At 39.2% G+C, this 25,659-nt stretch overlaps 1 protein-coding gene across 1 annotated transcript in view; it reads left to right on the top strand.

Moving 5' to 3' along the window:
• NELL1 (neural EGFL like 1) overlaps positions 1-25,659 on the top strand; it is a 437,981-nt gene that overhangs the window by 109,505 nt on the left and 302,817 nt on the right. The window lies entirely within an intron of this gene.

Genomic DNA, 25,659 nt, shown 5'->3' with positions numbered 1-25,659 from the left:
AAAAATTTACTGTTAAGTAAATGGCTGCAGAATGAATTTAGTTATGAAAGTCCAAGTTTTATGATGGTGTTGGTGATACTATGGATTTATGCGTGGAAACTTCAGATAACCAAGATAGGTGGACAGTATGCTGGGACACTGCTATCCATAGGCAACCCCACTGCCATGTTATGATCTTCCTCAGACTGTCACTTTCAGGCAGTGGCACTTATGCTGTAGGTGGTGTGTAGGGGATGGTGCATCTTTCTCAGATATAGAGCTAATTATGGAGGTAGCAGTTTTGGGAATGATGCTAACAGCAACAAGAAAGAAATCCCCAATGCCTCTGATGGTTAGAGATGTTATGGCTGTGCACAAAAACATTAACCTGTTGTGCGTCCTTCAACTCCTGCAAGTCAGGTAATTTTCCAGAATGGTCTTAATGTTGTATAGAGGAGACGTATTTCCCAGGAGGCTCTGTTCTATGTTGCTGAGCTACTTCTATTTGCTAATGATGCACTATTCTGCCTCAGGAAAGAATGCAGAATGGCTTTGCTCTCATTCTCTTCTTTGTGGTGGAGAGAATCCATCCCTATTTCCTATAGCTTGCTCTTATTTTTTGATGGGTTACTCATTACTGTGTAATCTTTTTAGAATGATAAATCAACATACACAGCATTCTGTTTTGCCTCGTAAAGTCTGTGGGTTTTTTAAAAAATGTCCCAGATTTTTGGGTCTTAGTGTTGTGATTTTAGGCTTTTTTTACACTATTTCTCCAGCTTCCTCCTTCCATCAGTGCTGGTGATGGAAAAGAGATGACATTTTTGACAAGCTGATAAAAATATACTGTAAGAATGGGGAGACAAGACTGAAGAATATGAAACCAGAGATATGTTATACTGGCATCAGCTGAGCTTAAATGATCCCGTTGTTTGGAGATTTTTTTCTAACCATATATAAGTGATCAGGACTGTTCTAGACATGATGAACAAAGGTAGTCTGCGAATTAAAGCAAAAATATTCCAAGTCTTACAACATTGTTGGTGCATCTCTTAAAAGAACAAAACCAAGCCCTCAATTCTATACATGCGTTCAGGGAATACAAAAGATTTCCAATCATTTACTTCTTGGGGTAATAGCAAAAATACAGTATATTAAGAAACTTCTGTACTAGAGAGATTGTGGGATTAGCTGCTGTATAGATACTACCAAGACTACAATAATGAACTTTGTCAGGGATGATACAGTCCCCAGTATATATACTTTTTTTTTTCTTTTGGCTGCTCTAAATAAAACCAGAAGTCCCCATTTTGAAAAGTGCTTTCATTAGCATTTAGTGTTTTGTTAACCTTGTAGCAGTTTGTCTAATTCTTTTATCTGGCAGCATTTTAAACATCTTTGCTTAAAATAATATTTGAGACCTTAGCAATATTGGAATGGGGGGGGGGGAAAAAGCCCAGAAAGCTTTCTGAACAAATTAGCTGAACTTGTGACATTGCCGGTCTCAGAGTCTCTAGCTCTACTATTTGCAAGGCAAATCCAGGCCCTATCTTATACGACTCTGCACTGAACAAAAGACAACAGAACAAGATTGGGTCTGCTTCTTGGGGTCAGGAGATATGTAGATGAAGAGAACTACAGTGCCCCAAAGAGTTGTGTTTCACAGAGCTAAATCATAAGTATTGATCCGCAGGTGAGATCCCCTGGTGGGGATCTATGGCCTGACAAATCCATTAGCCAAGGAGTGACTCTTATTGCCCTGTAATACGGAACCCCTAACCACCCACAGAAAACCCCTGTGCAAAGCCTGTTTATCTCGCAGATCTGTCTCTCTTATCTAATTACTATAATCTATCTGCCTATTCTATTGAATAGCACTCAGTTCACAGTCATTTGACTAAATTCTGCTCTCAAAGGCACGCGCAGCTGCCATTGAAATCAATGGGAGCCATATATATGCCTTTGAAGGCAGAATTTGCCTTAGTATGGGCCACAGTATTGGGTGTCATGCAGATTTGTATTCATATGAGTATATCAGATTCCTGTATCTATTGTTTAATATTTAAACATAAATACTTCTTAATAGACTGAGATACAAATCTATAGAACCAGAGAAAATGCTCATGTTAAGCACTGGTAATGTTCCAAATTTAGTTCTGTTGTTCCTAAGCATAGAAATATAATGGCATAGAAGATCATTTCTTCTGAGACATGTAGGTTCAAATATCTCATATTATGACATATCTAGGTACAGTGGCACTTTAGTTCAGAATACTGTGGATCATTAATTCTGAGCTTCCAGGTTTCATATCTCCTCTGACATTATTTGAACCTTTTTTGGTGTGTTTTAATGTGTGGCATTGTTTTTCCTTTACCATATTGTACTGGCATTGCGGCTGACTTCCACTGATGTAAGTTTTGCCTTTCTTCATGTTACATTGTCACCCCTTATTTGCCTGCACATTGTTTTGACATTGTAGCATCTCCTCTAAAGACTTGCACAGTATATTCCTCATGAATATTTGTAACTTTGTACCATTATATTTTAAAAATTGCATTGCCATTGTCATGGAAGAACTTTACTGTGAGTCCAAGGTCCATTAAAAACGTTGATGAATACATCATCACATTTTTTAACAAATCTGAAATACATCTACAGTTCATTCTCCTCAACAGCTTCTTTTCAAATGGCGATGTTAAAGCATGCATAATCTATGTGAAAGCAAGCATTTTAATAGGAAAGGTCTGGCTATGCCTTCGGAATAACCACCCATTAAAAACTGAAATTTTTTTAGAAATCAAGATGCTTCTTAGCAAAGAAAAAAGTATCCAGAATGAATAAAGAAAGTGATTAGAGATCTGTACTGTATTAAAGAGAGAACAAACCCTACTTTTTTTACTAATTAAAAGTAATAGGTTTTTTCTTTCACTGACTCTTCATCTACCCGCTTTGTGCCTCTATAATAAGCATAGAATTTGACATTTTCAAAGTGATAAACTAACGTTAGTTAAGTAGTCTTCACAGACCCTAGTGGGGAGGAGAATTAGTATTATAGATGGGGATACCGAGGCACAGATAATTTAAGGGCCTCGTGTTGAACCATGCCTCTATTCAGCCATCATTTGCAAGTGATCAAAGTTGCATGTGCACAGACACACTTGAGGTCTTGCACATGTGGGGATTTGCAGTTGTAGAGTGAGGGCACATGGGAGTGTGCAGACTCATCGTGGTGTGCCCAATGTGATGTAACAAGTTAGTGGCAGAACTAGAATTAAACCGAAGGAGTTCATAAGTCTCCATGCCATGCTCATTCTTCTTCTAGACCATGCTGCCTCTAAAATAAACATTGTAATACTTCACACTTTTGTAATGCCTTCTGTCCAAGAATCTCAAAGCACTTTACAAATATTAATGAGATCATCCTCACAACACACAACATGTGGGGATAGATATTTCTCTCGCTCACAGACCACCTAACTCCTAGTTCTGTGCTTTAGCCACCTGACTGTCCTTACCTTCTAGATGCTGATAAGCAAGGGTCTGGTCTTCCTCTCATTGAAGTCAATGGGAGTTTTGTCTTAGATATCAGTGGGGGGACAAGATTGTTTCTAACTTTTCTCCACCGTTTCAGTTAGATGTTTCCCTCACTTTGTTTTTTAGTTTGTTGGGAGCAAGAGGCTGTTTATATGTTAAAATTATCATAAATGTGTAAGAGTTGTAGTAAAAATGTACCTTAAAAGAAGTATTTGTATTTAAAAAACAACCAACCAAACTCTCTTCCTCTGCAGGAAAAATGCAAGTAAAAATGATTTTAAAAAATCACAAGTTACCTTGTCATGCTGCACAGCAGTATCTTTTCCCACTTTGGTTAACCAATGTCATGCTGAACATTCCTGTGATAATGGATACAATATAAAAAGTCATCTGTTGACCAGAGTAAAGGGAACCTATATGATTCATATTCTCATTCTGTTAGTATTTTGCAAGCTATTTTTCCCCCTCATTTAACAAAGCTGAGTGACAGATGCACTCTAAGTCTTTTCCCAATGGGTCATTTATAGGATATAACTAACAAGCTTTGTGAATTTGAATTGATCTTTTGGAACCAAATAACCAAACAGCAATATTTTATAACAGAAAAAATAAAATTTCCCTGGAACAGCATTGATTGCTTATATTGGCCTATGCTTAGGACAGGACATCCCAGCCAGAGATCTGTAGCCCTTGGGAAGGAGGTGTAAAAGTTTCCTCAGGTTAAATATGGGGCTGGGAGTGGTTAGTACTTGTTTCCCTTCTAGAACCAAAGTTGGATAGGTTAAGGCTGGAAGTATATGAAGTTCTGTGAGTTCTAGATATAATTCTGGTTAGTTTCCTTGTATGACCCATTAAATAGTACCTAGATAGGATGTCCTTGATATTCATTTTGTAGTATATGGCTAAAACAGAAAGGTCACAAAGTTTTCCAAAGTTACCATTTCCTGGTGGGTAAAAGAAGTCTGGTGGGTAAAAGATGAGTCCTTAAGTCCCCCATCAAGAAAGTTGTGCTCATTCCATTAGACCAGTGGCATAGAACATCATAGAAGCATCCTCAGCCAATATGGATTTTGGTTGCTAGATTCTCCAGACACTTCTGCTTGTATAATTATTTTATATCTATTGGTTTCTTTCCATGCACCCACCTACTAACTACTTGGATTGGTGTTGTCTCATTCTCCAGCAAGTGAACCATTATTGTTTTATTTGTAAATTCATCCCTTCTTGGGAATGAAGTTCAGCCAGTCCTGTAATTTGTTGAGTTTAATCATAGCAGTGTGCAAATCATGGGCAATCTTACAAATGTTGACATTGAAACAGTCTCTATGAGACGCTCCCATATGGCCATTGTCTCAGAGAATGTTTCCAAAGCTAGGAGAAAGGAAAGACAAACAAGAGAAAAGAAGGATAGGGATGAATATTATTAATGGATGTTCATTCAAAGAGAAGACAAACTGAGAGGTAAGACAAAATTGTTTCACTTTATGATCTTCAAGCTTTTATTATATTTTTACACCTTTTTACCTGGCTGCACTGTGAATCACTGATTGACTTCCTAATCCTAATGATAATGATTGCTAACTTTCTAGAAGAGAAAATATTTTCATCTCCACATCACCTCTTTCTTGGCTTTATATGTTTCTATACATATCCAGTGTATCATAAAGGCTAGAGGTAAATAAAAATAGGTATCAAGAAGACTAACGCATGTTACTGACCTTTAGTTCCTATTAAGAACCTTGTAATTCACTGCAGATAGAAGTATTTCAAATGGAATGAATTTTTCTTCTTTTACTTTGATGGAGAAGAGACAGAGGACCTAAATTAAAGGATTAATTGGAAACCTCTTAGGTGCACTTGGTGTCTGGTTGACTGAACCAAAGTTCTTTTCTTGAAAGGTCAATGAGTTATTCAGTGATCCTTCATTGCTTAGCAAAAAACCAAAAAAGTACAACTCTTCCTGTTTATTTGTTTTGTAGACCTATTTTTAAGACACACAGTGCAGAATTATGGGCATGAAGACTGTATTCAAATAGCTACCATCCTATTATTTTAACATGGAGTCTTAACTTGTAGATTTGGATGGGAAGTTTCAATGGAAATTAGCTAATTTGCTATCTTTTTCACAGTAAAAAGCTCTGCAAGTCATTTTTTGTGTATTCAGTTTTTGTACAATCAGTTTATGCTGTTAAATTTTAATACCTTATTCTGATTATTTGCAGTATTTAAATGTTAATTGTTTTAATTTAGATTCCTTCTTAGAGATTGGATGACTCAGAGAATTGATAGGTTGAATTGGTATCTTCAACTCTAGATTATTCATTTCAGTCTGTTTCAAGTTCACAGTGACTGAAAGACATTATGATCTGATGTAGTTCAGCTGATAAAGTGAAGAGAGATGCTGATGTCAGTCTAGTTCACAGTTGGGTTGGCATCTTAGAAACCGCTATGATAATAGACACTAATTGACACCATAGCTGGCAATATCACCTGAGAGGCCAAGGATTGAATGGCATAGAGATTGAATTACTTTTCAGCCTTTAGATTTCATGAGTTTGTTTGGTAAAGTTGCATTGCTGCATTTGTTGAACCTATTTTGTGGTGAAGTAAAGGACTTTACAGACAGCTTGCTCTTATAGACTCATAGACTTTAAGGTCAGAAGGGACCAATATGGTCATCTAGTCTGACCCCCCGCATGATGCAGGCCACAAAAGCTGACCCCCCCCACTTTCCCTTAACTCTGCTGTTGAAGTCTCCAGATTGTGATCTAAAGACTTCAAGTCGCAGAGAATCTTCCAGCTTGCGACCCCTGCCCTATGCTGCGGAGGAAGGCGAAAAACCTCCAGGGCCACTGCCAATCTACCCTGGAGGAAAATTCCTTCCCGACCCCAAATATGGCGATCAGCAGAACCCCGAGCATACAGGCAAGATTCTCTAGCCAGACCCTCATTTTACCAGCGATGGCCGTTATTGCCTAATTGATTAGAATCACGTAATCCCATCAAACCATTCCCTCCATAAACTTATCTAGCCTAATCTTGAAGCCAGAGAGGTCTTTCGCCCCCACCGTTTCCCTCGGAAGGCCGTTCCAAAATTTCACCCCTCTGACGGTTAGAAACCTTCGTCTAATTTCAAGCCTAAATTTCCCCATGGCCAGTTTATATCCATTCGATCTCGTGTCCACATTAGCACTGAGCTGAAATAATTCCTCTCCCTCCCTGGTATTTATCCCTTTGATATATTTAAAGAGAGCAATCATATCCCCCCTCAGCCTTCTTTTGGTTAGGCTAAACAAACCAAGCTCCTCGAGTCTCCTTTCATAGGAAAGGTTTTCCATTCCTCGGATCATCCTAGTGGCCCTTCTCTGTACCCGTTCCAGTTTCAGTTCATCCCTTTTAAACATAGGAGACCAGAACTGCACACAGTACTCCAAGTGAGGTCTCACCAGCGCCTTGTATAATGGAAGCAGCACCTCCCTGTCCCTACTAGAAATACCTCGCCTAATGCATCCCAAGATCGCATTAGCTTTTTTCACTGCCACGTCGCATTGCCGACTCATAGTCATCCTCCGATCAACCAGGACTCCGAGGTCCTTCTCCTCCTCAGTCTCTTCTAACTTATGTGTTCCTAGCTTATAACTGAAATTCTTATTAGTCATCCCTAAATGCATCACCTTACACTTCTCACTATTAAATCTCATCCTATTACTATTACTCCAATTTACAAGGTCATCCAAGTCTCCCTGCAGAATATCCCGATCCTTCTCCGAGTTGGCAATGCCTCCCAACTTTGTGTCATCCGCAAACTTTATCAGCCCACTCCTACATTTGGTTCCGAGGTCAGTAATTAATAGATTAAATAAAATCGGACCCAGAACTGAACCTTGAGGAACCCCACTGGTGACCTCCCTCCAATCTGACAGTTCACCTTTCAGTACTACCCGCTGCAGTCTCCCCTTTAACCAGTTCCTTATCCACCTCTGGATTTTCCTATCGATCCCCATCTTATCCAATTTAACCAATAATTCCTCATGCGGAACTGTATCAAACGCTTTACTAAAATCGAGGTATATTAGATCCACTGCATTTCCTTTATCTAGAAGGTCTGTTACTTTCTCAAAGAAGGAGATCAGGTTGGTTTGGCACGACCTGCCTTTCGTAAACCCATGTTGTAATTTGTCCCAATTGCCATTCACCTCAAGGTCCTTAACTACTTTCTCCTTCAAGATTTTTTCCAAGATCTTACATACTACAGAAGTTAAACTAACAGGCCTGTAGTTACCCGGGTCACTTTTTTTCCCCTTCTTGAAAATAGGAACCACATTAGCTATTCTCCAGTCCAATGGTACCACCCCCGAGTTTACAGATTCATTAAAAATTGTCGCCAAGGGGCTCGCAATTTCTCGCGCCAGTTCCTTCATTATTCTCGGATGAAGATCATCCGGTCCCCCTGATTTAGTCCCGTTTAGCTGGTCAAGTTTGGCTTCCACCTCTGATACTGTAATGTCTATCCCCCCTCCTCTATTCCCCTCTGTCCTACTCCTTCTATTCCTAAACCCTTCATTAGCCTTATTAAAGACTGAAGCAAAATATTCATTTAGATATTGTGCCATGCCTAGATTATTCTTAATTTCCACTCCATCCACATTCTTCAGCAGTCCCACTTCCTCTTTCTTTGTTTTCTTCCTATTTATATGGCTATAAAACCTCTTACTATTGGATTTAATTCCCCTTGCCAGGTCCAACTCTACCCGGCTTTTGGCCTTTCTCACCGCATCCCTACATGCTCTAAACTCACTAAGGTAGGTTTCCTTGCTGATCCCTCCCTTCTTCCATTCTCTGTACGCTTTCTGTTTTTTCTTAATTGCCCCTTTGAGACTCCCGCTCATCCAGCTAGGTCTAAATCTCCTGCCCACTAATCGTTTTCCCTTTCTCGGGATACAGGCCTCAGACATCTCATGCAACTTCTGCTTGAAATAATCCCAGGCGTCATCTGCCTTTAGATCCCTAAGTATGTTAGCCCAATCCACTTCCCTAAGTAGTTGCCTTAATTTATTAAAGTTGGCCTTTTTGAAATTGTAAACCTTAGTTACAGTATCATTTCTGTTAATCCTTCCATTTAGTTTAAACCGAATTAGCTCATGGTCACTCGAGCCAAGGTTGTCCCCTACAACCATTTCTTCAACGAGGTCCTCACTACTCACCAGCACTAAATCTAAAATGGCATCCCCCCTCGTCGGTTCAGTTACTACTTGATGAAGGAATTCATCTGCTAGTACATCTAAGAACATCTGAGCCCTGTTATTGTTACTAGCATTTGTTACCCAATCTATATCTGGGAAGTTAAAGTCCCCCATGATGACACAGTTCTTATCAGTTTTTACTTCCCTAAAAACATTAAGTAGTTCTCTGTCCGCCTCCAGGCTAGATCCTGGCGGTCTATAGCATACCCCAAGCACTATCTCGGGGGAGGCTCTAGTAGTTCTTTTATGCAGTGTAATTATTGCCCATACAGACTCCGTCTTATCCATTCCATCACTTATTATTTCTTTACATTTTAGCTCATTATTGACATATAACGCCACTCCCCCACCTTTACCTTTTTTCCAGTCATTCCTAAACAGCACATACCCTTCCATACCTGTACTCCAGTCATGACTACCGTTCCACCACGTTTCGGTTATTCCTACGATATCAGGTTTCATTTCTTGGACCAGGAGCTCCAATTCCTCCATTTTGTTACCTAGGCTTCTCGCATTGGTGTATAAACATCTTACTGTATGCTGTCTATCCTTTCTCCCATTAGTTATGCAATTTGGAACGGACCCCATGCTGTCCATCCGCCCCCTCTTTCTTATGTCCAATTCCCTACCCCTACCTATGTCTGTGCTTATCTCCTCACACTCCTTTTCAGAGTTGGAATCTGGCGTGGAGATTAACTGAACATCTCCCAACCGTCTCCCCCAAATTCCTAGTTTAAAGCCCTTTTGATGAGATGAGCCAGCCTCCCTCCCAGAAGTCTATTCCCTTCCCTACTTAGGTGAAGTCCATCCCGCGAGAACAGCTGTCTGTCCCCAAAAGCCTCCCAGTGGCCATACATCCCAAAGCCCTCCTTATAGCACCACTCCCGTAGCCAGCTATTTATCCTCACAATTCTGTCAGCCCTCTTAATTGTATTGGTGTAAATCCGGATTGACTTAATTAGTGTTACCCTACATTTACCTTGGTGTAAGTGAGAGCAAAAAGTTTGCCCTCAGTTTCTAATGCTTTCAGTTTGGCAACTTAAATCAACACTGAATTATTGCAGTCCTGCTTACATAGTATATCCGGTAAGGACTAGATTCTGCCACCCTTACTCACGCTGAGAACTACCTTACTCAGCAAGTGGTTTCATTGAAGAAAATAGCAATACTCAGGGAATAAGATATTATTCAGTGAGATTAAGCATGGCAGTATCTGGCCCTAAGTGACTAATGATAAACTCATTAAATCATTAAGACTTGTCGTGTCATTCGTTACAGAAGCCCTTTTTTGTTGTTGTGTTATGCTTCCCTCAAAAGAGATGTGCATTTTGCTGAAGGAAATTAGACTTGTCATTTATTTTCATACCACCACAAGCACTCCATTTGGAAAAAAAAAATCACAATCTGGAGGTGAAAGGTTTTGGACACTGCATCATTTTTCTTTTTTTTTTTTTTTTTTTTTTGCTTCCCTCCAAGTTTATTTAGAATTGCTAAAATGCTGAATATGTTTAATTTAATTTGATGGCATTTTTGTGGAAACAAATTTACATGCTAGATCGTTAATTCAGAAAGCAGTAATCTTTTCTGGAGTAACTTGAGTGAAATTCAGGTGCAGTGTCTGGGGTTATGATGTTCTAGGTCAATAGATAAATTCAGTTCAAATGAGATCTCAATTATAAAATGGCATTGGCTGTTCTGATTTTATTTTCCCCTTATTTCAACAACTGGTCCTTCCCTTAAACTGACCTTGTGACGTTGTGCAGTCTATATGGTTTTATAAAAACATGATAATAAGTGAATATAATGTAACTGGAATAGTTTTATAAAAATTTGATAATAAGTGACTATAATGCAAATGGGATATGCTTCGTGCAAAAAGTCTCTTTTAAGGTATCATTACAAAGCTCATAATCTACTGAGTGTGATCATCCTATTTGTAGAAATGTACCACTCTTGTATCTAAAACTAGAAATATAAAACATAACTCTGAGGGCCTATTGTAATTATGTAAAGGGTGGGCCATTAATGATGGTTTGGAATCTTGATGACTCCCATTAACAGGACCATTATCCGCAGATGACTGTGTTTACCTGTGAGTCTTCCTGTATATGTGTGTGCTGGCAAGTGAGTAATGAAGTCTTTCAGTGACATGTGATCATGTCACCTGAACTGGAATCCATCTTTAACCTGGTGCTTTTCCAGTGAGGGGGGGTGGAAACCCAGAGGGACAAAGGGTTCCCGCCTTATGCAAAAGATATATAAAGGGTTGGAAGAGAACAGAGAGAGGAGAGGAGACATCATGAAGAATCCCCTAGCTATGACCTGAGCTGCAACAAGAGCTGTACCAGGGGAAAGAGTTGTGCCCAGGCCTGGAAGGTGTCCAGTCTGTGAAAAACTTACTGAAGCATCTCTGAGGGTGAGATTATCTGCATTTAGTTTGATTAGACATAGATTTGCGCATTTTATTTTATTTTGCTTGGTGACTTACTTTGTTCTGTCTGTTACTACTTTGAACCACTTAAATCCTACTGTCTGTATTTAATAAAATCACTTTTTATTTAGTAATTTACTCAGAGTATGTATTAATACCTGGGGGAGCAAACAACTCTCTCTATCAGTGTTATAGAGAGCGAACAATCTATGAGTTTACTCTGCATAAGCTTTATGCAGGGTAAAACGGATTTATCTGGGTTTAGACCCCATTGGGAGTTGGGCATCTGAGTGCTAAAGACAAGCACACTACTATGAGCTGTTTTCAGGTAAACTTGCAGCTTTGGGACAAGTAATTCAGACCTTGGGTCTGTGTTGGAGCCAGACTGGAGTGTCTCGCTCAGCAAGACAGGGTGCTGGAGTCCTGAGCTGGCAGGGAAAACAGAAGCAGGGGTAGTCTTGGCACATCGGGTGACAGCTCCCAAGGGGGTTTCTGTGATCCAACCCGTCACAGACCTATTAATACATTGTACATTCTTTCTAGGTGATCCGGATTAGAGTATTCTATTGTTCAGTGAGTGTATCTATGTTTATTGAATGTTCTCAATATTTTCTCTTGGTTATTAGGAGTTTTGTGGCTATTGTTCTGTAAAAGGGACACATTCAAATACAATACTTTTCATCAAAATGTCAGCACTTACCAATTTTTGCCACACAGTGATTTTTAGGATGTTCTTGTAGTTAAAACACTGGACTGGAACCCAGGAAATCTGGATTCATTTTCTAGCTCTACCACAGACTCCCTGTGAAACTTTGGGCCAATCATTTAATCTGCGTGCCTCCGTTTCCCATCTGTAAAATTAAAAGAACGTTTCCTTTCTCCCATCGCTGTTTATTTAGATATTCAGCTCCGCAGGGCAGGACCTGTCTCAGACCAGGTGTTTGTACAATGCCTAGGGTACTGGGGCTCCAATGTCATATCTTCTAGATACTACCATAATATAAAGAGTAAATAAGGATGATAATAACAATAGCAAAAAAACAGTTAAAATATCAGTTACTTCCTATTCTAAATTTAGGGAAAGTTTGTGATAGCTCATAGTATGTCTACCCTACAACTGGGGTGTGTGGTTTGCAGCATGTGTATACATAGCTGAGCCAGCTTTTATCCAGCTATCTCAGATATCAATAGCAGTGAAGCCATGGCAGCATGGGCAGTACAAGCCCTCATGGGACCCTGGGTACTTACTCAAGCAAGCTAGCCTGCCCTGAAGTCCATGTTTCCATGGCTTCATTGCTGTCGGTATCTGTGCTACTTAGATTAAAGCTAAAAACATGGATATGTCGAGACGTGCTGCAGTCAGTCCTCCAATCACTTCCCCCAGATTTCAATCCTCAGTTACCACAGAGGAATGCTCTCTTTACAGGATCTGCACCGGCCATTAAGAAATGAATATTCTTTGCAAGGCTCTGCTAACATTATTACAACTGATGGTGCTCCAGCAAGGATGTACATTTAAAGGGGCTTTGCTAGTTTCAAGTAGAGCTAGTCAGGAATTTTCCAGCAAAACTGAGTTTAATTAACATAAGAACATAAGAATGGCCCTATTGGGTCAGACCAAAGGTCCATCTAGCCCAGTATCCTGTCTTCCGACAGTGGCAAGTGCCAGGTGCCCTAGCGGGAATGAACAGAACAGGCAATCATCAAGTGATCCATCCCCATTGATGGACCTATCCTCCATGAATTTATCTAGTTCTTTTTTGAACCCTGTTATGGTCTTGGCCTTCACAACATCCTCTGGCAAGGAGTTCCACAGGTTGACTGTGCATTGTGTGAAGAAATACCTCCTTTTATTTGTTTTAAACCTGATGCCTATTAATTTGATTTGGTGACTCCTAGTTCTTGTGTTATGAGAAGTAGTAAACAACACTTCCTTATCTACTTACTCCACACCAGTTATGATTTTATAGACCTCAATCATATTTCCCCTTAGCTGTCTCTTTTCCAAGCTGAAAAGTCCCAGTCTTATTAATCTCTCCTCATACGGAAGCCATTCCATACCCCTAATAATTTTTGTTGCCCTTTTCTGAACCTTTTCCAATTCCAATATATCTTTTTTTGAGATGGGATAACCACATCTGCACACAGTATTCAAGATGTGGGCACACCATGGATTTATATAGAGGCAAAATGATATTTTCTGTCCTATTATCTATCCCTTTCTTAATTATTCCCAGCATTCTGTTTGCTTTTTTTGACTGCCGCTGCACATTGAGTAGACGTTTTCAGAGAATTATCCACAATGACTCCAAGATCTTTCTTGAGTGGTAACGGTTAATTTAGATCCTATCATTTTATATGTATAGTTGGGATTATGCTTTCCAATGTGCATTACTTTACGTTTATCAACATTAAATTTCATCTGCCATTTTGTTGCCAGTTTTGAGAGATCCTTTTGTAGCTCTTCGCATTCTGCCTGGGTCTTAACTATCTTTAGTAATTTTTTATCATCTACAAATTTTGCCACCTCACTGTTTACCCCTTTTTCTAGATCATTTATGAATATGTTGACTAGGACTGGTCCCAGAACAGACCCCTGGAGGACACCACTATTTACCTCTCTCCATTCTGAAAACTGATAATTTATACCTACCCTTTGTTTCCTATCTCTTAAACAGTTACCAATCCATGAGAGCACCTTCCCTCTTATCCCGTAGCAGCTTACTTTGCATAAGAGCCTTTGCTGAGGGACCTTGTCAAAGGCTTTCTGAAAATCTAAGTACACTATGTCCACTGGATCCCCTTGGTTCACATGCTTGTTGACCCTCTCAAAGAATTCTAGTAGATTGGTGAGACATGATTTCTCTTGGAAAATCCTGGTTCATTGAACCCAAAGAATGTGGCAGAAACATCTGAGGTTCAACACATTTTTGTTGAATAACAGGGAATTTTCTGTTGGAAACCTGCCTGGCTCCTGGGGAACCTGGCTTTCCAGTGCCTCTGTCCCCAGGGCCCACACGGACTGCCCTGGGGTTGGCGATCCCAGGCTTTCAAGGTATGGGCTCAGGGGCAGCCCTGCCAATTGTATTGCACAGAGCTCCCAGAGTCTGTGGCTCTGCGGCAGCCCTGCCAATTGTACTGCCCAGTTTTGGCCAGCTCTGGCTTCAAGCCCAAACTTGGGGTGTGGAGATGGATGGAACCCAATGTTTGCCATATTTAAAGTATATTACAAAAAAATCCCATTAAGAAGAAAAAAAATCTCATTTCCTTGGGCATTAGAGAGGGCAGAGAGATGCATTCCTAACACAGGATTAAAATGTATTTGATCTTTAAAATCAATTGTGTAAACCTTACCTTAGACCTTATTCCATCCCATGCTTTGCTGCACATTGGGCTACCCACATTTGCCATCCTTGCCTGTCAACTGCCCTTGTCATAAACAAACAGTTAAGGGTTAATACCTCTTTTACCTGTAAAGGGTTAAGAAGTTCACCTAGCCTAGCTGACACCTGACCAGAGGAACCAATGGGAGGACAAGATGGTTCAAAAGGAAGGAGGGAAATTCCCTTTGTCAGAGTCAGTTTCACTTTTGACCGGAGTGGGAAAGCTCCAGAATTCAGCCTCTTATCAAGTAGTGAGTATTAGTGAAGGGAATAAATAGGTTTATGTTTATTTTCTTTTGTAACTTGTCTTGTGCAATTAGGGAATAATCAAATTGGGCATTCATTTGTGTAACTAAGTTTTCGTCCAGGGGAACATCCTCTGTGTTTTGAATCTGTTGTCTGTGAGAGTAGCTGGTATGCTAATCTCTCCCAGAGGGTTTTCTTTTACCTTTCTTTTCTTTAATTAAAAGTCTTATTTTTAAGAACCTGATTGATTTTTCCTTGTTTTTAGATCCAAGGGGGTTGGATCTGGATCCACCAGGAGTTGGTGGGAGAAAGGAGGGGGGATGGTTAATTTCTCCTTGTTTTAAGATCCAAAGGGTTTGGATCGGTGTTCACCAGGGAATTGGTGAAGGAGTCTCTCAAGGCTACCCAGGGAAGGGAATCAGTACTTGGGAGTGGTGGCAGCCAGACCAGATCTAAGCTGTTAATTGAGCTTAGGGGTTCACATGCAGGTCCCCACATCTCTACCCTAAAGTTCAGAGTGGGGAAGGAACCTTGACAGCCCTTCTCTCCAAATCTTTTCATTGCATGTTGAGATGCTTGATGTCATTCAGAACTATTTGTTTTCATGTTATTTGCGGTCGTCTTCTCTTTCTTCTTGCATTTTCTGGCTTCTATTCAAGGGCAGTATTTGGTAAGTGTTCTTTTTCTATTCTCCACACGTGTCCCAGCCACTGATGTCTTCATTTGTAGATTATTTGTGAGAGGGTGCCTTGTCCAGTAATTTTTCTGACTTCTTCATTCGTCTTCCTATCTCTTATTCTCAATATTCTTCTCAGACATTTGTGATGAAATGCATCCCACTTTTGCATATCTTTTTTGGTAAGTTGCCATGTCTCACTGCTATATGTTGTGATGGCAATAACAATTGCTTTGTACATGTTCAGTTTTGTCTTGAAGGAGATGTTTTTCAGTTGCTAGATGTTTTTGAGTCTTCCAAATGCAGCGTTTGCCTTCCCGATTCTTCTTCTTGTTTCTTCAGAAGTAATACCATCTTGGCTGATGGTACTTCCAAGATACGTAAAATTGTCCACCTTCTCCAGTTTCTCTTCTTTAATTTTGATTTCTGTCCCTATAGTCCCCATTAACATGACTTTACATTTCTTTGTATTGTATCTCAAACCTATCTTCTCCATTACTTGGTTTGTTCATTTTTGTAGTCCTTTGGCATCTTCATTGATAAGAGTGATGTCATCAGCAAAGTCTAGATCAAATAGCCTTGAATTGTTCCATTTTAGGCCATATGTATCACTGTCGCATTGTTTTAATCCACAGTCAATGACTAGCATAAACAAAAAAGGAGACAGGACGCACCCCTTCCTTACACCTGTCTTGTGTAAACATTCTTCCTCAAATCAAATTCTTATGTATGTATTCGGTGTCCGGTCTGATGACAGAAAGACACAAAACGGTTTTTACTGCTTTTTTAAAAAAATTCCTGTTAGTCCTTCAGTGCCTGCAGTGCTAAAAGAGAGCGAGCTGGATTATATTCCAGCTCATGTGTCATCAACAGAACTGTTACTGTTGTTTGAAAGCATTGAGGTTGCATAGGTGCTTCTGCAGTCAGAGTTTGAAGAACAATGGGTTTGCACAGTTATAACTGATGGATAACTTGGCCTGCAAAGCCTTTGTGATATGCAGGAGGGAGAGAATCCAACTTGACTCTGAAATTCCAGATTGCAGAGCTGGCAGTTGCATGCCTCCCCCATCTATTTACTTGTAAACTGGGCACGTTTGATATAGAGCTCACTGAGGAACAGATTCGTATACCTTTACTCTTACAGAGTAGTGTCTGACCCTGGGAGTAGTCAGATAGCACTTCTTCAGTGGGACTAAGGATATCAGGACCTGGCCCTGAGATACCATAAACATGGATTCTTGAGATGCCATTGTAGCAGTCATTTTTCCAACTTGACCCACATTTCTTTTCTTTTTGGTTTGAAAGAACAAACTATTCTGGGCTGTATGCTCCCTTAAGACTTCTTTAGAAAAATGAATGGTACCATATAGGCTCCATCTACACTTATGGTGGCATGTAGATTATAGATACTGTCTGCCCAGCTAGCACAGGTATAAATAGCAGCGTAGATAGTGAGACATGGCTTAGGTGAGTAGCGTAGACTAGAGTGCTCTACATGCTTGAACCCCGAGGGGGTATATATACCCTACACAACTCTTGATGTGCCGAAGCAGGGTCTCCCATGTCTACACTACTATTTTCAGTGTAGTGTTGCGCTGCCTGTTCACTGATGGAGCCATTCCCTGCGGAAGTGAAAAGTTCTGGCATGGGGCAGGCAATGGGAAAAGGTTCTGGAAGCGGGGAGGAAACAGGGAGCTCCCTTCTTCTGGAGCCTTTCCTCGCTGCCGGAGCCTTTCACTGCCATATGTAGCTACACGTGGAGTGCCTGTGCTCTTACAAGCTGCTGTAAGTGTAGATGTAGCCATAGAAAATCCAGTGGCTGAACCTCCTCATATCAGATATAACCAAACAACTCTTTCCAGCAAAATAAATACATTGTAAATACCTCACTTTCCCCAGATTTCACTCCTCGGATACCTCCACTTATCCCCAGAATATGCAGTGAAAATATATGTATTAGCTGGTTGGAAAATAGTAGGGCTGTTGATTAATCACAGATAACTCATGAGATTAACTAATTTTTTTAATTGCGATTAATTTTTTTCGATCGCGATTAATCGCAGTTTTAATCACACTGTTTAATAAATTTCAATTGGTATTCTATTTAATATTTTTGGATGTTTTTCTACATTTTCAAATCTATTGATTTCTATTACAACACAGAATACAAATGGTACACTGCTCACTTTATTATTTTTATGACAAATATTTGCACTATAAAATGATAAACAAAAGAGAGAGTATTTTTCAGTTCACCTCATACAGGTACTGAAAGTGCAACTTACAAATACACCTCTACCCCGATATAACGCGACTCGATATAACACGAATTCGGATGTAACGCGGTAAAGCAGTGCTCCGGGGGGGCGGGGCTGCGCACTCCCGGCGGATCAAAGCAAGTTCGATATAACGCGGTTTCACCTGTAACGCAGTAAGATTTTTTTGGCTCCTGAGAACAGCGTTATATCGGGGTAGAGGTGTATCGATTTTTTTTGTTACATACATAACTGCACTCCAAAAAAACAAAAACAAAGGGCAAAACTTTAGAGCCTACAAGTCCACTCAGCCCTACTTCTTGTTCAGCCAATCGATAAGACAAACAAGTTTGTTTACATTTATTGGAGATAATGCTGCCCGCTTCTCATTTACAATGTCACCAGAAAGTGAGAACAGGCATTCACATTGGACTTTTGTAGCAGGCATTGCAAGGTATTTACATGCCAGATATGCTAAACATTCATAAGCCCCTTCATGCTTTGGCCACCATTCCAGAGGACATGCTTCCATGCTGATGACGCTCGTTAATAAAATAATGTGTTAATTAAATTTGTGACTGAACTCCTTGGGGGAGAATTGTATGTCTCCGGCTGCTTTACCTGCATTCTGCCATATATTTCATGTTATAGCAGTCTCGGATGATGACTCAGCACATGTTGTTCGTTTCAAAAACATTTTCACTGCAGATTTCACAAAATGCAAAGAAGGAAGCAATGTGAGATTTCTAAAAATGCTACAGCATTCGACCAAAGATTTAAGAATCTGAAGTGCCTTCCAAAATTTGAGAGGGACGAGATGTGAAACATGCTTTCAGAAGTCTTAAAAGAGCAACACTCCAATGCGGAAACTACAGAACCCAAACCACCAAAAAAGAAAATCAACCTATGCTGGTGACCTATGAGTCAGAGGATGAAAATGAACATGGATCGGTCTGCACTGCTTTGGATTGTTATCGAGCAGAACCTGTCGTCAGCATGGACGCATGTCCTCTGGAATGGTGGTTGAAGCATGAATGGACATATGAATCTTTTGCGCATCTGGCATGTAAATATCTTGCGAAGCCGGCTACAACAGTGCCATGTGAATTGTTCTCTCTTTCAGGTGACATTGTGAACAAGAAGCAGGCAGTATTATCTCCTGCAAATATAAACAAACTTGTTTGTCTGAGTGATTGGGTGAACAAGAAATAGGACTGAGTGGTCCTGTAGGCTCTAAAGTTTTACATTGTTTTATTTTTGAGTGCAGTTTTTTTTGTACATAATTCTACATTTGTAAGTTCAACTTTCTTGATAAGGACATTGCACTACAGTACTTATATTAGGTGAATTAAAATACTATTTCTTTTGTTTTTTACAGTGCAAATATTTGTATCTGAAATAAATATAAAGTGAACACTGTACATTTTGTATTCTGTGTTGTAATTGAAATCAATATATTTGAAAATGTAGAAAACGTAGAAAACATCCAAAAATATTTAAATAAAAGGCATTTTATTATTGTTTAACAGTGCGATTAATCACAATACATTTTTTATCATGTGATTAATTTTTTAATCTCTTGACAGCCCTAGAAAATAGCATTTTTTTAAAAAACCCTCACAAATTGTCGTTAAATTTTTTTGTTGAAATTTCAGTAATTCAAGAAATGTCTTCTGCCATCCTTTAACTATGGCTTTTGTGGCATGTCATGGAAGTCAGCAGGTTTGATTTCTTCAGAAGGAGGAGGAGAATCGGTTCCAGAGTTGAGGAGCCTGGCAAAATTTACAATGTGTACATAAGGGAAAACCAAAGAAAACAGTTGTATGGGAAAGAAAGTGTTTTCTAATTACTAAGGAGTTATTACCATCAAAAGGAAGTAAATACAATATAATTAAGACTGCTTAGAAATGGAGGTGCGGATGTCTGCATTTTTAAAAATGTTTTCGATTTTCATTTTAGGTAACCCTGTTGTGTAGTATGCAGCAACAACAAAATGCTCTGTGTGACACTGCACAGTATCTGTTGCAGGTAGAATTAGAAAACCACCCTCTCTTTCTTAGGTCAAACTTAATCCTTCGATTAAGTACTTGCTGAACATGAGCCACTATTATGTTGTGCGTACTCAGACAAAGCTCCCGTTGACATCACTATGAGTTTTAGTTGAATAAGGAATGAATAAGGAGTGCTGAATAGGGCCCAAAGGATAGAAGTCAATTAAAAATCTGCTGAGTTTCCACAACTGGACACATTTCCTGCTACACAAAATAAATAAAATCTATTGCTGCTTTTTTTTCTTCCTCTATATAATGTTTTCATTGTAATGGATACAGTTTCATTACATTGTGGCTCCGGAGATAACATTAATGTTATATGGTATCACTTAAACCTTCTGCATGGCAGTGATGTATGACTGTATTTTTGGCTGATGTCCATTGGCTTGACTTCTGGATCAATTTTTAATGATTATCCTTCTGTTTGTCGTCTTCTCTTCACAAAAGCATTCCATACTAGATGTTAATATTTTCTGTAGCCAGCATACAGTTTATTCCATAATAAATCACACCCCAGATTCTCCTCTACCTCAAAATGTATTTATGAAAGCACACTGAAAATAAACATTATATTTAAAAAAATCCTCATTACTGATAAGTTGACTTAGGAGAACTTCTATGGTTTTAAAAATCCCATTTACCTTGCAACATATATGGTCTTGGATCCTGCAAAAACTTAACTTTACCCACCATGAGTAGACAATGAAGTTACTCATAGTGAGTAAAGTTAAGCATATGTGCAAGTCTTTGTAGAATGAGGGCCTAAATCCATTGTATACTTTTATGCACTGCTTTCATCTTGTCTTCTTTGTTTCACTTTCTGTACATATTTTCACATTCTCATTTCAAAGAACAAATCAAGTGTTGTTTTGGTTCATAACACCGTGGGGGATGTTTAAATTAAAAATCACTCTTTTCACTGAGACTTTAAAAAAGGTGTCTCAAACATTTGGGTTTTGTAAACCTTCCTTTTTTTTTTAATTAAAGTCAAACCTACACTTTAGTTCCAAACTATTTGACAGTGCCAATTTGAAGATGCATTTCTATTCTTCATAGCTGAAATTCACTCCTGTGGGATAAAACTAAACTTGAAAGCTTATGTCTCTCACCAGAAGTTGGTCTAATAAAAGATATTACCTCACCCACCTCGTTTCTCGAATATTCTGTGCCCAAAACAGCTACAACAACATTGTATATTTTCACTCTTGTGGTCATCTTAATCACTGGATAATGTCAAACCTGTCTTTTATAAATGGATCACAAGCTACAGCTTGCCATTATTCAGTCAGCCTTATGCAGTTGTAAGTAATCAGCCTTTATTACAATGAGACTTCCATCTGCTTGGTGTTGAGCATGAAACTTGTTGTGTAGGAGTCAGATTTTTCTAAATATCAGCAATCTAATGGGGCAGTAGAAGGGGAGAGCTCTGGCTTACTACTATGAATTCTTTCCTAAGCGTCTGGCTGGTGGGTCTTGCCAGCATGCTCAGGGTCTAACTGATCACCCTATTTGGAGTTGGGAAGGAATTTCCCCCCATGTCAGATCAGCAGAAACCCTTGCATTTTTATGCCTTCCTATGTGACATGCAGCACTGAGCACCTGCTGGTTTGAACTAGAATAAATGGTGGATTTTCTGTAACTTGAAGTATTTAAATCATAATGTGAGGATATTCGTAACTCAGCCAGAGGTTAGGGGTTTATTACAGGAGTGGTGGGTGGGTGAAGTTCTGTGGCTTGCAATGTGCAGGTCAGACTAGACGATCACAATGGTCTCTTGTGGTTTTAAAATGTATGAATGACATATTGGAAAGGCGGAGCAAGTGCAGTCGCTAATTGGAAAACAGGTTTGGAAAGGAAAACATTAAACAAATTAATGATACCTTGTGAGTAAGAAATAAATTATGCAGGCTCAGAAACTTGTAGGAAAATGGTAACATTTGTGCCTGTGCTTGCCTGTAGATGGATTATTTGTGTGATCAAAAATAGCTTTTGTGTTTACAAGTGAATCGGTTTAAATTTCATATTGCAACTGCCAAGCCCTAGAACAGTTTAACTGAAATTATTTGCTGTCCCCTGGAGTTATTTCAGTTATTTTGGTGTAATATCATGCTGAGATTTATATGAAAATGAATTTTAATTTCTAATAAGGTAACCATATGTTTTGGAGTTGTTGTAATAAAGTGTCATAAATAATTATTGTTCCAAAGAAATTCAACCTTGCAGCCATACGTTCTTATGCTTAACAGTGAACATTTGAAACAGATTACAGCCATTGCCATAGATTAAAAAACCCCATCAGAATTGCAATAAAAAGCTTCTGCTGAAGTTGTGCAATTTTTTCCCCTCCCTCAGTCAAAAAAAACATCCTATGCTTTAGAATTACATGCATCATCAGAGGTGATCGGATGTCTATAAGGATGTACCCTTACTTTCTGCATTTTATTAATTGCCAAGAAGAAGCTGATCATTTTTTTGCATAGGATAAATCAATTTGATGATCCAGTGCCCATTGAAGTCCTTCAATAGCCCTAGGAGAACTATTTTTTGAACACCTGTTATATTATGAAAAGGAGTATGGTCTAGAGCAGTGGTTCTCAACCTTTCTAGGCTACTGTACCCCTTTCAGGAGAATGAAGCCTGAGCTCCACTGCCCAGGCTGAGCCCCCCCCAGGGGCTCATGACCCCCAGGTTGAGAAACATTGAACTGGATGAGTTGATATGCCCCCAGAGGTATGTGTATCCCTGCTTGAGAACCATTGGTCTAGACTCTAGAGCAAAGTTTCCCAATCTCTAAAAGCTAATTGACCCTCTTCCATACTTAGGTCATTTATACATTATATGGACTATAGTGGCATAGCTATGGCACCGTAGCTATGCCGGCATAACCCAGTAGTGTATAGACAGCCTACAGCGATGGAAGTGTTTTTTTCTGTTGTTGTAGGAACACCACTTCCTCAAGTGGTGGTAGCGAGGTTAATGAAAGCATTCTTCCATTCACCTAGATGCATCTACACCAGTGATTAGGTAGACATAATTGTGTTGCTCAGGGGTATGGACTTTTTACACACCTGAGTGCTGTAGCTATGTTGACCTATGTTTTAAGTATAGTCCAGGCCTAAGAAAAGTTTCATAGTCCCTTCCTCTTAGACTATTAACTCAAGCTTTTTGTATGGTACTTAGCTTAGTGAGGCCTGAATTCTGACTGGGACCTTGGGCCACTACCATAGTATCAATATTACATAATGTTGATCAAGCAATTGAACATGAATGGTAATTGTGAACAGACATCCTGGTGTATTACTGTCATCCTGCAACCACCTTGCTATGGAATTTGCAATGTGTGTTCAGATTTACCCCGGTTAATTCTAAACTCCTTCTGTAATTTTGATGGCCCATTGTAAGAAAGCCCGGGAGGCAGATTCGAACTAGAGTGGCCCTTCATCTTGGCCCATAAGAACATAACATAAGAACATAAGAACGGCCGTACCGGGTCAGACCAAAGGTCCATCTAGCCCAGTATCCTGTGTACCGACAGTGGCCAATGCCAGTGGCCCCAGAGGGAGTGGACCTAACAGGCAATGATCAAGTGATCTCTCTCCTGCCATCCATCTCCATCCTCTGACAAACAGAGGCTAGGGACATCTATGGATGTCGTGGGGAGGGATAACTCAGTGGTTTGAGCATTGGCCTGCTAAACCCAGGCTGATTCACCAGAGAGTTTTGAATGTCATTTGGTGGTTTAGTTCTGATACATCTCCCTTTCACATTACATCTTACTTGTGTTAAACCTCCTATTATTTCTCCACTGTGGTAACTTTGGGAGTTTGCTATAATCAAGATTTCATACTCCTAGCTGTTTTGTTAATCAGGTTCCTCTTGTGCTGCCCTTTAACCTACTTTCTGTGCAATCAGTCCTATTATTACAAAAAATAATCTTCTTTCTCTAGGCTTATCAGGTTTTGGACAAAAACACAGCAAAATCTTATGGGCTATTGAATAGTAGCAGCCCCTAATTTAAAAGCACAAGGCTGGTCAATCATGCTGACCAATGGGAGAAAAATAGCAGTATTATGTCTTCCTGAAACCAGTGGGTATGTACTTGGCACAGCTAACCCATTGCTGTTGCTGCCCATGCTACAATGGCTATGCTGCTATTTTTGTTTGTACTGGGTCAATAAGGGCTAACTTGAGTATTTGTAGGTGAGAAGAGTAATCAGACCACTAGCTTGTAGTGTAGCGCTAGAGGGCAAACACCCATACTATTGTTCACCAGACAATATAAGGAACACCCTAGTATTTTATGCCATTTCCCATGTTAATCCCACAGACCAGTTTAGAACATAAACTTGTTTAAAATCTTATTGGACAAGTGGTCAAACGAGTCATTGGTGAAATTCACCTTTGTGCGTAGGGATATAACAAGGCTAATAACCACTATGGTAAACTCACAGCATAGGCTAAAGAGGAACTAAACTGGTGTATGTCGCGCTGTCCCTTTGCAGGGATATACACTCCATGCGAGTATTTCTGGGAGCAATATCTACAGGAAAATTCAGGCAATCTCAGTGGCACTAAGTACAAAGAACATACATTTTGAGAACTCTAGTTTTAAAACAACTTTAAGAAATGAGAATGTCAATCAGCACATGATAAAGTTGCTTCAGCTGTCCCTTTCTTTCATTAGAGTATCAAAGTTTTAGCTGCTAGTCTACCGCCTGTTTTGTAAAGGACATTATTACTCCAGAGAGCATAGCTAATTATATTTCACTGCTTGAAAGGTCATTTCTTATAAATGCTAGTGTTTTGTGACTGTTTTATGCTATGTATCTTCTTGTCAATTTAGAGAGAGACAAAAAACAAGTGAAATCCATGGACCCAGTGTTTTTTATTAGATGGTGGCAGAATTCTAAAATTATCCCTGGCATGACTGCACATGTGCTTAATAGACTTAATGAAATTAAATTTTGTTCTTTAGAAGACGAAACATGAAATGAAAATTTTCATTTGTAATTGAAATTTTAGTTTTGTTTTATTTTTGAAAATCAATAGTAAATAAAATTTTGGTACCATATAATGCACTATAGTTACTGACATGCCATGAAATAGTGTAAACATTAAATATAAAAATAAACAAAACAAAATAAATTTCAAAACTACAATTTGGTTTTGAAGTGAGTTTTTTCCAAAATGAAATTATTGAAAACTATTATTTTCTCTTTTGAAATGTTTGTTCTTTGGAACATTTTGTGAAATCAATACAAATTTTCAACAAATTTATGTTTCATTGTTATGGCATTTTTGCAACAGAAAACTGTTTTGATGAAAACTTTCTAACCAGTCAATTCTTTGGAATTAGTTTACTACATAGATATTCATAATACCTTCTGGGATGTTGGCATTTTGGTTTAGGGTCCTTGTCTTTACAAATGCATCATTTTTAATCCAGCTCCTTCATGATAAAGGCAGTTTTGCTTTTCTGCATTTACCAATACTTTTTTTTCCTCTAGCCCTGAGGTTAAAAACTTTCCAATGTCTCACTAAATCACAGCATTATCTCACTTTTAACATTGATTATGCGCCTTCAGTTGAATCATCATAATTCAAGTAACTTTTGTTTGCAGAACAACATTTTAATGGTTATAGATGTTTCATAAATACTGTACTGAAACTATACAAAAAGGATTTCTGTAGATGCCACCTTTGCATATGTTATTTGTTAGTTTACATCGGGGGTTCTCAAACTGGGGGTCGGGATCCTTCAGGGGGTTGTGAGGTTATTACATGGGGGGTTGCAAGCTGTCAGCCTCCACCCCAAACCCCGCTTTGCCTCCAGCGTTTATAATGGTGTTAAATATATTAA

The sequence above is a fragment of the Terrapene carolina genome, unplaced genomic scaffold (genome assembly GCF_002925995.2).
Source record: "Terrapene carolina triunguis isolate 2854851 unplaced genomic scaffold, T_m_triunguis-2.0 Scaffold96, whole genome shotgun sequence".
In the NCBI taxonomy this organism is placed as follows: domain Eukaryota; kingdom Metazoa; phylum Chordata; order Testudines; family Emydidae; genus Terrapene; species Terrapene triunguis.
This window is presented reverse-complemented; position numbering and strand designations above follow the sequence as displayed.